General features: G+C 24.7%; 1 pseudogene; it reads left to right on the top strand.

Annotated features, from left to right (window-relative positions):
- Nucleotides 1-8,215: 8,215 nt before the first annotated feature.
- Nucleotides 8,216-12,231, top strand: LOC111301120 (uncharacterized; annotated as a pseudogene).
- Nucleotides 12,232-13,332: the final 1,101 nt, after the last annotated feature.

Here is a 13,332-nt window from a genome sequence, read left to right as displayed (position 1 = left end):
AAATCATTTAAATTTATTATGGTTAAGTATTTTTGGTTAAACTATTATTACATTTAAACTGATTGATCTTGTTTTTTGAAGTAGACTTGATCTGTTTTTTTTTTTTTTAATGAATAAATTGATTCATTCATGCCAAAAAAAAAACTTTTAATTTTTTAATTTTATTTAATTATTTTAATAAAAAATTTAATAAACTTACATAATTTCATTTAATTCATTTAAGTCTTTTTTATTGCACCATAATGTTGATATTGTTAACTATTACGTATCTTCCAACCTATAGTTTAATTAGCACCATAAACACGTTAAAAATGAGAGGTCAAAAAATTGGATAGGACTCCATATTGGATAGAAGATATGCTTTAAATGAATAAAAATTTATACATATTTTAGAATTGTTATTTTATAAATTGACTTGACTGATGATTTATGATTTATAGAGTTGGTATCTTCCTTTAATAATTGAATTATTATTTTATATAAATATATAGAAGATAGAGTTGTTAAAAATTTATTAATTTTTATAAATATATTATTACAAAATACATGTCAATTTCTTAATTTTTTTTATAAAATTTAAAAAACTTATATTTTATCAGTTTTTATCCATAATTTATCTATGTACTTAGTTTTTTTTTTTTAATTATTACAGTTTAAAATTTTAATTGATGTATTAGATAATTTTCATTTAAAATAATTATCATTAAAATTTTTTAACCTGATTAAAATAAGCGCAAATTACACTAAAATCTTCTTTTATTTACATTATAAAAGAAAAAAAATCAATTATCAATATTTATGAAAAAATTGAAAATTTAATTTAATTATTTTATATAATCACAATAAATTTAAATTTTAAATAACAGTATTTACATTTTTTTTTCTATATTGTAACATTTTTATTAAAAAAATCCAACAAAATTAATTTAAACATAAAAGACCTATCGATCTTAAAGTTGTATTTTTCACTTGATGTAGATGTTTCATAGAAAATGAAATAATGTTGTATTTTGCATAAATTGATTTTAAAATATATAATTGCATCCTAAATGAAATAACAGGATAAACCCAATAAAAAAATGTTCAAAGGGATATGAATAAAATCTAAAATCTAAAATCATTTTAAATTTATTTCAAAAATATTAAAAAAATGATTAAATAAAAATAAAAATAAAAATCTATAAATTAAAAGATTTTGTTTCATAAATTAAGTGTGTAAAATTAAAAAAAAAATTTTGATAAATTTTTTAAATAATATTTTTATCGTTGAATAAGCACCGATCAAAAATGAATTATAAATAATATTTGATTTCTTTTTACATTCTTATTGATTTTTTTGAAATCCATCAATTTATCAATTTAACTTTTTTATTAAATTACTTTTTGTAAAGAATTTTTCAAATTTCACTTTAAAAAGTTCATCTAAATTGGTTATTTTTAACGTGTTGGTAAAACTACTAATAAGTTAATGTTAAAATTAATAATTTAATTAAAAATTTTAATCAATTTATTTATATTTTAAAAATTGGTATGGACTTTAAAATTATAATTTTGTTTTAATTATTAAATAACTTGATTCCAAGATAGTAAATAAAATATTATACGAATCAAAACTCCAAATCTTATATGAAATAAAATCAATTCTAACTTTTTCATTTCATGTTATATCTTGATTTAGTTTACAAATTAAAGAGTATATTTACCAAATAATAAATAAAAATATATTTTTGATCTATTTTTCAAATTTTCTTATCAAACATACATTAAAAAAAATTCATATTAACATATTTTTTATGTTTTTACTTTTCTCTCCTTAAAATTTTAATCCATTGATTAAATTAACATCAATTTTTTTGTACTAAAAAGTCTATGATGAAAAGATTTTTTTATTTAAAGTCAGAACATATCACATAGACGTAAAAAATAACTTATATTATATTTACTTTGAATAGTGTTAGGATTAATTAACTAGAACTTTACTAGCCCAATATGCAATAATTTATTAAAAATATATACTATTCATACTATATATTTTTGTATTTAGTTGCTATTGTTGTCTTTATTGATACCAACGGCACAATAATTTATTTTATTATAAAAAACCTTTTATTTAAGATCAATTAATTTTAAATCAGTTGCCTTTTAAAAAAATTTTATTTTATGTTTTTTATTTTAAATGCTTAATTTGAGTTATGTAACATGATTTTTTTTAATTTATCAATATAAAATTTTAAGTTTAGCTTTAATTTGATATATTTAATAAAAAATTCACAATTTTACTTACAAAATTTTATCTCAAGACCTGATTTAAAATGAAAGGAAATACTAGCAACAGTCAAAATAATAACCGCATTCCCTCCCTTCAAATTTTGTGAAACCACGTCATTTAACTTTCGTAAATCAAAATCGGTTACTTGTTTAGATAGTTTTAACTTCAGTAATAACATTTTTCAAAGGCTTTCTTTTGTTGTGAAGTATAACTTGATTGGATTTGTTTTAAATGTTTATTACATAAAGAAATAAATATATTCCAATTGTTTTTTTCACTTAAACATTTTTCTTTAGTTGTTGACAATCTTTTTACAATTTAATTAGTCAATATATATTATTAATTAAAAATAAAAAAGTAAGTCATTTCTATTATTACAAAAATAAATGTTACGGTTGAAAATAAAAAAGTAAGTCACATCTATCTTTCATTTTCATCAAAAATTATATATTTATAATTAATTTTAATTTTACAGATATAATATTTAATCTTACCTTTTTAATCTTATCTAAATCGATCTTATTACCTATTTAAATAGATCATAAATAATTTTTATTGCATTAAAAATATCAATTTTATCCAAATTCGATAAAAAATTTAATTTTTTTTGAATAAAAAGAAAATAGATATTAAATTTTAGAAATTGAGATTGAAATGTGTATGATTTTAAAATTTCACTTACAAAATTTTTTTTAATTTGTTTAAGGCTCAATTTTTAATGCCTTAGTGCCCGTTTGGATTCTACTACACTTTCGATGCTATATGATTGAACTGATTGCACCACCAATTGATCCAAATGTTAACTCTAGCAAGATTTATTCAGTATAATTTTTTTATTAAATTACTTTTTAATTACAGTTACAGTAATTTTTTTTAATCATAATTATAATAATTTTTATTTTTATTTTTAATTTTATCATAATAAATCTCACAACCTATCTATCTAAATGGATCTTACTTTCTTTATATTGTAATTTTACTTTTTTTAATAACTTATTTTGAAAGGCAAGTCCTTTCAGGCATTTTCACATGATCCATCTCGGGTCACAATTTTTATATGTAGAATAAAAGTGAATAAGCAAGAACTACAATAAACAGTTAATGGTGAAAAAAATTAAAATCAATTTAAAATTGTAGTGTTGGGTCCAGTTTAAATTAAATTTTTTATTTGATTTAAATCAAATTTGGATATTAAATTTATATATTAAGTTCGGGTTTGATTTAAAATCTGAATGTGAAAAACAAAAAAAAAATAAATCGAATCAAATTATATATGTTTATTAGTTTTTAAATTTTTAAAAATTTTTCTAAAATAAAAATAATTATTTATATAAATCTATTTAAATATATTAAAAATTATATTAAAATAATAAATAAAAAATTAAATTTAAAAATTAATGAATCGAATCGAAATTGTTAAAATTCATTTTGGATTAGATTAGTTTTAAAGAAAGATCAATTTAAATTCGAATCAAATTTAAAAAAATCATAATATTATACATTCTAAAAAAACGAATTAAATCCAATCCAATCTAAACCATTAATAACCCTAAAAAAATTATTATTAACAAAAAAAAAAATAATCATCTCCCAATCACTTTTTTCTTTTTTTAATTATCACCCTCTATTATTTCGCTCCCACTTGCTCTCCATGGTATCATTTCGCTTCCACTTAAATCCCTAAGTTTTTTATTTTCAAAAATACAAAATGATATATTTAAAATTTATAAAATGTGTTTAAATGAAATTTTTTATAATTTTGAAAAAAATTAAATGAAAACATTTTAAAATGCATTATTTTAAAATATTAATGTTTATAATAATTTTTAAAAAATTATACATATCAAATTGGATTCAAAAAATTTAATACTCATTGACTCATAAAACTAATAGAGTTTATATATATATATAAGTATAATATATGAATGATAAAATATAATATTTAATATTAATATTTATAATTTTATTAAATTTAGTCAAATCAAATTGATTGACTTAATTGAATTACAAACTAATTTAAAAACTCATTGATAAAAAAATAATTTAATCGAATAAATTTGAATCAAATTTTAAATTTTTTATTTAAATTAAACTCAAATCAAAGTTAAATTTAACTCAAATTTAATAATTTATAGATTCAATTTGAATACATCATAATAAGGAGCAAATATTTGAAGGAATAATGGCAAACCTAGTATCCAAAATATGGCAGAATCAATGGCAAATTTAGCAATTCATGTTGCAAAACTTATTGAGAAATTAAATTCTGTCAAGGAAGAATTGTTCAATGAATTTAACAATTCCATGGGACTTCTATGATAGATCCAAATTTACAGCAAATGGAATTTCAACCATATACGTTGAAAAAAAATGCTGAAATTAAAGTCCGTGCGAAGGGCAATAAAATTATTGACGACAGGAGTGAAAATCAGTACAAACCGATGAGTCACCAAAACATGAGATACCAAATGTCAAATCTTGAAACAGAGAGGCATCCAATCCCAAAGATATCAACAAGGAAAAGAAATCAGGCATCTCAGCAAGTCCATCAACAGCAAGGACAAAGCAACTACAGTTCCTCAGATTTACAAGATAATAATCATGTGAAAAAGAAAGGAGTTTGGGTAAAAACCATTCCCCATTACAAATTTAACTCAGAATTGATATTGCCAACTTGTGAAGAAAGTAGAATTTTACAGTCGTACCTATAGTCAGAAAGAAAAAGAAGTTTTGAGCTACTTGAACCACTCATTTATAATGACATACAGCTGTTAAGAGAGAATCAATTATTTAAATATCTGATGTAAGCAATGATGTAAAAAGTTCTATTTTATACGACGATATTAATTCAAAATTTAATTTAATTAATTTATAAAATTATTTTTAAAAAATAACACTTATAACATTTTTTTTATTTCAAACGACAACTTTGTTTATAAAAAAATTCTGTTTATATTTTAAATTTAAACAATTAATATTTTTTTAAAAAAAATTTAAAAGTAGGAGAAATTTTTTAAAGTTAGCCGTTAATCTATAAAAAAAATTTACAGATCATTTAAAATTTTTTAAATTTATAAATTATTTATCAATAAAAAATTATAAAAATTTAAATTTAAATATTTTATGTTTATATTTTAAATTTTAACCACTTATATCGATCTCAATTTTGAATTTATACAATTAATTTATATTTACATATATCTCCGATTGTGACAATTTCATCAAAATAATATAATCAAAATGTACTTCTTTTAGTTTTATTTATAAAATAAAATTTTTTTTTGCCAACTGAATTAATTTTAATCTATTTTTAACACTTTAGTATCAATTTGAATTTGATCACATTTTTTATGTAATATGATTGAATTTATCGTATTATTAATTAAATTTAAATATTAATTTTAATGGGATTTATTCAATATAAATTTTTTATTAAAATTTTTTCAATCACAATTATAATAACTTTTTTTTTAATCATACTAACAATAACTTTTATTTCTATTTTTAATCTTACTATAATAAATCTTATCATTTATCTAAATAATGGAGTCTTACTTTCTTTATCTCGTAGCATTACTTTTTTTAATAACTTACTTTGAAAGACAAGTTCCTTCAGGCTCTTTCCTATGATCCATCTTGGGTCACAGTTTTTATATGTAGAATAAAAGTGAATAAGCAAGAATTATAATAAAAAGTTAATGGTGAAAAAAAATTAAAAATTGATTTCAAATCATGGTATTAAATTCAATTTAGATCAAATTTTTTACTTGATTTAGATCAAATTTAGATATTAAATATATATATATATATATATTAAATTTAGATCAAATTTAAGATCTGAAAAAAGTTGAATCAATTATATATGTTTATTAATTTTTATATCTATTTTTAAATTTTTATAAAATAAAAATATTTATTTTATATAAATCTCTTTAAATATGTTAAAAATTAGATTAAAATAATATATAAAAAATTAAATTTAAAATTAAAAACCAATGAACAAAACCGAATTAATAAAATTTGGTTTAGATTAGATCAATTTAAAAAAAAAGGATTAATTCGAATTCAGATCAAATTTTTAAAATTTGTAATATTATATATTCTAAAAAAACGAATTAAATCTAATCCAATTTAAATTATTATCACTCCTAAAAAAAATTATTATTACCCAAAAAAAAAAATCCATGCTATTGCTATATATAAAATCCTCTATTTGAAATTGAAGTGCACGTTTGGCCAAATTACCAGCGACTTTATTTCTTATCCATTGAGAAGTTTACTAAGCATAGAGTGAAAATTTTCAAGTAATTTCGACCAAAAATTTTTTTTCAAGTAATTCCTTAATTTTTCTCTTTTAAAGAATGTTTGTGTTGGGTTTTGTCTCTTTAGAGTATGATCTTTTGTAATATTCCAAGATGATAGAGCTTGACATAAAAAAAATACTTGTAAACTAAACTAAGGAGACTTACATTCTAAGAAGTCTTTTTAGAATATCATCTTGAAATATTCAAAGATAATATTACAAAAGATCATATTTAAAGGAGACCTAACACAATACAAGCATTCATTAAAAAAAAATAATAAGAAACTACATAGAAATTAAAACACGTTCCCGCTGTGATTATCCATTTGAATAACTTTATTACAGTGCGATTCAGTCAGAGGAATAATCTCCATTGGTGAAAAAGGATGTAATAACTCACCGCAATCCATTTTGGACATTTTGTCTTCATAAAATTCTTTTAATTTCATTTTACCCCTTCTTTAAAAATTTATTAAGATTAAAATAATTATAATAAATTTAAAATTAATATTTTGTTTCTACTCTCATTATTATTTTTTATTATATCTTTAAATAATTAATTTTTTATATTTTATATATTAAATAAAATTAAAATATGTATTAAAATAATTTTTTAATTTGTTAGTGGATTAATGTCTAAAGTAATCATTTTTTATTTTCACATTACTACTACAGTTACTTTTACTTGAAATGCATATTCAATTATTGATTTTAATTTCATAGTTGCATATCTAATCTTATTGTTACAATAATTAATTTTATCATTATCTTTATTTTTAATCTTATGAGGACCAATCTCATTATCCGTCCAAATGAATCGTAAATCTTTTATGTTGCCCATAATATTAACGATTCTTATGTATCTTGCAATTTATAATTTAATTGGTACTATGAACATATTAAAAATGGGTGGCCAAAAGAAAGATACTTTAATTAAATTAAATGAATAAAAATTTACGTATATTTTAGAATTATTGTTTTATATATTGACTTGACTATTGAATTATGGTTTATATTTAATAATTGAATTATTATTTTATATGCATATATATATTGATGATAGAATTTTTAAAAATTTATATATTTTTGTAAATATATTATTATAAAATACATGTTAATTTGTTAATTTTGTTTATAAAATTTATAAAATTTATATTAAATAATTTTTAATTTGTTAATTTTTTTACATACTTATTTTTTTAATTATGACCTAATGATATGTAATAATCCTATAAACTCATTTATCAAGTTTAATTTGATTGATGTATCATATAATTTTTATTTAAATTAATTATCATGAATTTTTTTTAAACTTTACTTTTGATTAAAATAAGTGCAAATTAACTAAACTAAAATAATCTTTTATTTACTTTATAAAAAAATAAAATATAAAAAATTAATATTGATGGGAAAGTTTAAAATTTAATTCAATTAATTTATACAATAACAATAAATCTAAAATTTAAATATCAATATTTATAATTTTTTTATGTTACAATTTTTTATAAAAAAATTTAATAAAGTTAATTTAAACGTAAAAGATTCACAATGTTGAAGTTACATTTTTTCACTTAATTTGGATGTTTCATAGTGACTGAATTGCGCTAGTTTTTTGCATAAATACCTCGCCATGCCAGCCAATGTAATTTACAACAATTAACAAACAATACTTTTTGAACCATCCAAATCATGGCATCTTTCATGATACCATTCAAAGCCCTGTTCTTCCTCATAGTCGTCCTGCATCAGCCTCCCTTTGTTTTTGCTTCTTCATCCTCCGTTGCTGCAAATGAAACGGAAACTCTTCTAAAATGGAAAGCTAGTCTTGACAACAACACCCAAACTTTGCTCTCTTCTTTGTGGGTTGGAGGCAACCATTGCAACTGGGTGGGAATCACTTGCGACATGGATGGAACCATCACCGATCTAAGCCTTCCAGATCATATGTTGAACTTGAAAGGTACACTTCATAGTCTTAACTTTTTTTTCTTCCCTAACCTGGTGTGGCTTAACCTTCGTAACAACTCACTGTATGGGTCCATTCCCTCACAGATTGGGAACCTTTCCAAGCTCACCCACCTTGACTTGTCATACAATACTTTTTCTGGGAATATTCCATCCGAAATTTCCTTATTGAGAAGTCTTGAGTTGATTTCCTTATCAAATAATGAGATCAATGGTTCCATTCCACAAGAAATAGGAAGGTTGAGTTCAGTTTCCAAGATCTATTTCTATGTTAACCATCTAAGTGGTTCTATACCTGAAGAGGTTTGCAACCTTTCCAAGCTCACTGAGCTTGACTTGTCACAGAATAATTTCTTTGGAAGTATTACTTCTAAAATCGGAAGGTTGAGTTCACTTTCTATACTTGCCCTTAATGCAAACAATCTCACCGGTCCAATACCTATTTCCATTGGAAGCTTGCACAATTTGTCCCGACTTATCCTCGTTGACAATAGGCTCAATGGTTCCATACCTAAAGAAGTTGGAATGATGAAGTCACTTAATATGCTTGATCTTTCAACCAACCAACTAACTGGTCCTATCCCAACATCTATAGGAAACTTAAGTAACATGGTATGGCTCTATCTGTATGAAAATCAGCTCTCTGGTTCTATCCCCAATGAAATAGGATTGCTTCAATCTCTTAACACGTTGCAGTTGTTAAGTAATAATCTCACTGGTGTCATCCCTGCTTCCATAGGAAACTTGACCAGCTTATCTACTCTCTACCTTTATAAAAATATGTTTTCTGGTTCAATCCCTGCTTCCATAGGAAACTTGACCAGCTTATCTGCCCTCTACCTTGGTGAAAATATGTTCTCTGGTTCAATCCCTGCTTCAGTTGGAAACATGACGAAGCTTGTGGAGTTAAGTCTTCTATATAATCATTTATCAGGGCCAATTCCTTCGTTCAGCAATCTTACTCATTTGGAATCATTCCAAATATCGGACAACCATTTCAGTGGTCCATTACCGGAGAATGTATGCTACGGTGGACAACTCGAATGGCTTGGGGCTATGAACAACAATTTGAGGGGTCCAATCCCATCAAGTTTAAGAAACTGCAAAAGCTTATACAGAGTTAGGCTTGAAGGAAACCAGTTGACAGGAAATATATCAGAAGCTTTTGGTATATATCCTAATTTGAATTATATTGCATTAAGCAACAACAAATTTTATGGTGAACTTTCGCCAAACTGGGGGCAATGCCATAATCTAACAAGCCTACGAATCTCCAATAATAACATTTCTGGAAAGATACCACCTGAGCTGAAGCATGCAACTCAATTACACGAACTCGATGTCTCTTCAAATCATCTCATTGGTGAGATTCCCAAGGAATTGGGAGCATTGACATTGATGTACAAACTTTTGCTAAGTGGTAACCAACTTTCGGGCAAAATTCCACCAGAGATTGGAGTTCTTTCAAATCTAGAACATCTTAACTTGGCATCAAACAATTTGAGTGGACCGATTCCTAATCAACTTGGAGAGTGCTCAAAGTTATTGGACCTGAATTTGAGCAAGAATAAACTTGGAGAAAGCATTCCACTTTCAGTAAGCTACATAAATGGCCTTCAAAATCTAGTTTTAAGTCAGAATTTACTTATTGGGGAGATACCACAACAGCTTGCAAAATTACATTCCTTGGAAACATTGGACCTTTCTCACAATATGCTTAATGGTTCCATCCCAAATTCTTTTAATAATTTGCAAAGCTTGACTGTTGTGAATATATCTTACAATCAATTAGAAGGCCCTATTCCTAACATTAAGGCATTTCATGAGGCTTCATTTGATGCCTTAAGAAACAATAAGGGACTATGTGGTAATGCCACTGGACTAATGCCTTGTGCTGTCACTGCAACTAGCAGCGGTCATAGAAAAAGCACCAAAGTCATCATTTTCATTGTGCTTCCACTCTTTGGTCTTCTTCTTTTGCTTTTTATCATAGCTGGAAGTTTCCTTATTCTTTGCCAAAAGAACCAAACCAGAAAATCCGAGTCAATCGAGGCACAACTTGGAGATTTTTTCACATTGTGGGGGTATAATGGAAGAATATTTTATGAGAACATTATTGAAGCCACTGAAGATTTCAGCTCCAACAATTGCATTGGTTCAGGAGGCTATGGAGCTGTTTATAAAGCTGTACTACCCATTGGTGAGGTGGTTGCCGTGAAGAAACTTCACCAATCTGAAGATAGCATGATTTCCAACAACTTGAAAGCCTTTGAAAACGAGATTCATGCTTTATCAGAAATAAGGCATCGTAACATTGTGAAGCTGTATGGCTTTTGTTCACATCCGAAGAACTCATTTTTGGTTTATGAGTTTGTAGAAAGGGGAAGTTTGAGAATGGTGTTAAGCAACAAGGACGAGGCAATGGAGTTGGATTGGGAGAAGAGGCTTAATGTTGTAAAAGGAGTGGCCAATGCCTTGTCTTATATGCATCATGACCATTCACCACCGATAATTCATCGAGACGTTTCCAGCAAAATGTTCTTCTAGATTTGGACTATGAGGCTCATGTCTCAGATTTCGGCACAACCAGGCTTTTAAAGCCTGACTTTTCCAATTGGACCTCACTTGTTGGCACTTTCGGGTATATAGCTCCAGGTATTTATTGGTATCTTTTTTTTAAGACACTTTAAACATGTCATTATTCAATTAAAACTGTTAGTTTTGTATGCAAATTGATGCGGTAAAACAAAGTTCAAATTGTATTATGATTGTAATTTTTCAAATTTTAAGTATCAGAATTAAGAATTTTACTATAATTCAAGTATCGAATGTGTAATTAATCTTTGAAGTTTAACACTTAGTTTTTCAATATTCAATATATCAAAGTGATGAACTAAATGTAAAATTTTGTTAGAACCTAAGAATTTCAATTTTCAAGTATTCTTCTAAATATTTACAATTTTTTTTCAACATTATCTTCTCAATATTCTTTATTCTTACATAATAGTGTATTGATAAGATATATTTCTTGCTTAATAGAACACATTGATTAAATATATTTTTTTAAGCAGAGTTGGTTTATACAATGAAAATAGACGAGAGATGTGATGTTTACAGTTTTGGAGTGCTAACAATGGAAATATTTATGGGGAGGCATCCTGGTGATTTGATTTCATGTTTACCATTATCGTCATCGGCATCGACATCGACATCGGTACCAAATGACAACCAACAAATTTTACTTAAAGATGTGATAGACCAACGTCTTTCACCACCGGTAAGACAAGTTGCAAAAGATGTTGTCTCCACTACAAAGCTAGCATTTGCATGCTTGAATGGCAATCCCCAACTTCGGCCAACCATGCGACAAGTTGCTCAAGCCCTTAACCGTCAATCGCTTCCATTGCCCAATCCTTTCTCAATCATAATATTGGGAGAATTGTGGGATCATGAAGTTTGCAGCGGCTAATATTAAGGTGCTAATAATTTGAATAACAATTCTAAGCACTCTATTTCTTTTTCTATTCTTTGTATTGAAAATGTTTAAGCACTCTAATAGTAAAGCTTTTGTAATGAATCGGCTATGATATAAAACAGCTGTGTTTAAGCATTAAATTTGTATATTCAAGATTTTTTATTTCTAAAATGTAACTAATGGCCAGACATAAAATTTTGACTTTCATATCAATTGTAATATTGTAGTACCGATTTGCTATAATACTTTCACTTTGGAATGCTACAGTAAGTTTAAAATCGCTTTTTTATTTGTTTGAAAAAACAAAGAATACAATTGGTGAGTACACCAAATTATAGTAAACACAACTTCATGCAATAACCTTTTGATTTTTCTATTTGTTGACCATTTATTCATTGACACACACCAACACATGATTTTTCATAATTTCATCTTTCTAACCTTTTTTCATTTCCTACCTTTTAAATCATTCAAAATTTAATTGTAATTGTATTGAGTACACTTGAAAGGGATTTGAGTGATGATTTTGAAGTATATCTATACATTTAACTTGTACTTATTTTTTACTAAAATGCTAAAAAATGTCATACTTTTCTCACATTTCTCAAATAAATTAATCTTTTTTTAATCCAATGGATAGTACAAAGCATTATTCTTATTTAATTAAGTCTTATTTTACATAAAACTACTTAAATTCATTATTTTTATCATGTCAATGATAATATTTGTCTTTCTCAAATCAATGCTCGCATTAAAAATATAAAAAATTAAGTTGAGTTATCGTTTATATGATATGTAATGGATGGCTTATATAATAGGCCATATTAGCATCTAAAAGGCTTTTTTTTTTTTCAAATACATGCTAAGCAGATATTGGCATCATAGAAAGAACTATGACATATATGTTGATTTGGCAAGAAATATATATATATATATATATATATATTGCAGTTTTCATCTTGAAAAAGAGCTTCATGGAACAAAATTGTACTTTAAAGATTTATTTAGAGAAAAACAATATTTTAAGGACTTTACTGGATATAATAGAAGGATCGAGGATTATATGAAAAATTCAAGAGTTTATCATCACAAAGTATTTTTCATTTTTGATATTTAATTATAGCCGGGGTTTGACTGTAGTTAAATTCAATCCAAAATTTTTAATAATAATATATAGCCAATAAAATACAAAATATAATTATTAACAAAAATACAAAAAAAATTTTCCCAAGCTAAAATTGAGTTGAATTTAGTCCAACATGTTTTCAAATTTATCCTAACCACATTTTGACAATCATTGTGTGAGCCTAAACTATTAAA

The sequence above is a fragment of the Durio zibethinus genome, chromosome 19 (genome assembly GCF_047325235.1).
Source record: "Durio zibethinus cultivar Kanyao isolate XHJ-2024 chromosome 19, ASM4732523v1, whole genome shotgun sequence".
Lineage (NCBI taxonomy): Eukaryota > Viridiplantae > Streptophyta > Magnoliopsida > Malvales > Malvaceae > Durio > Durio zibethinus.
This window is presented reverse-complemented; position numbering and strand designations above follow the sequence as displayed.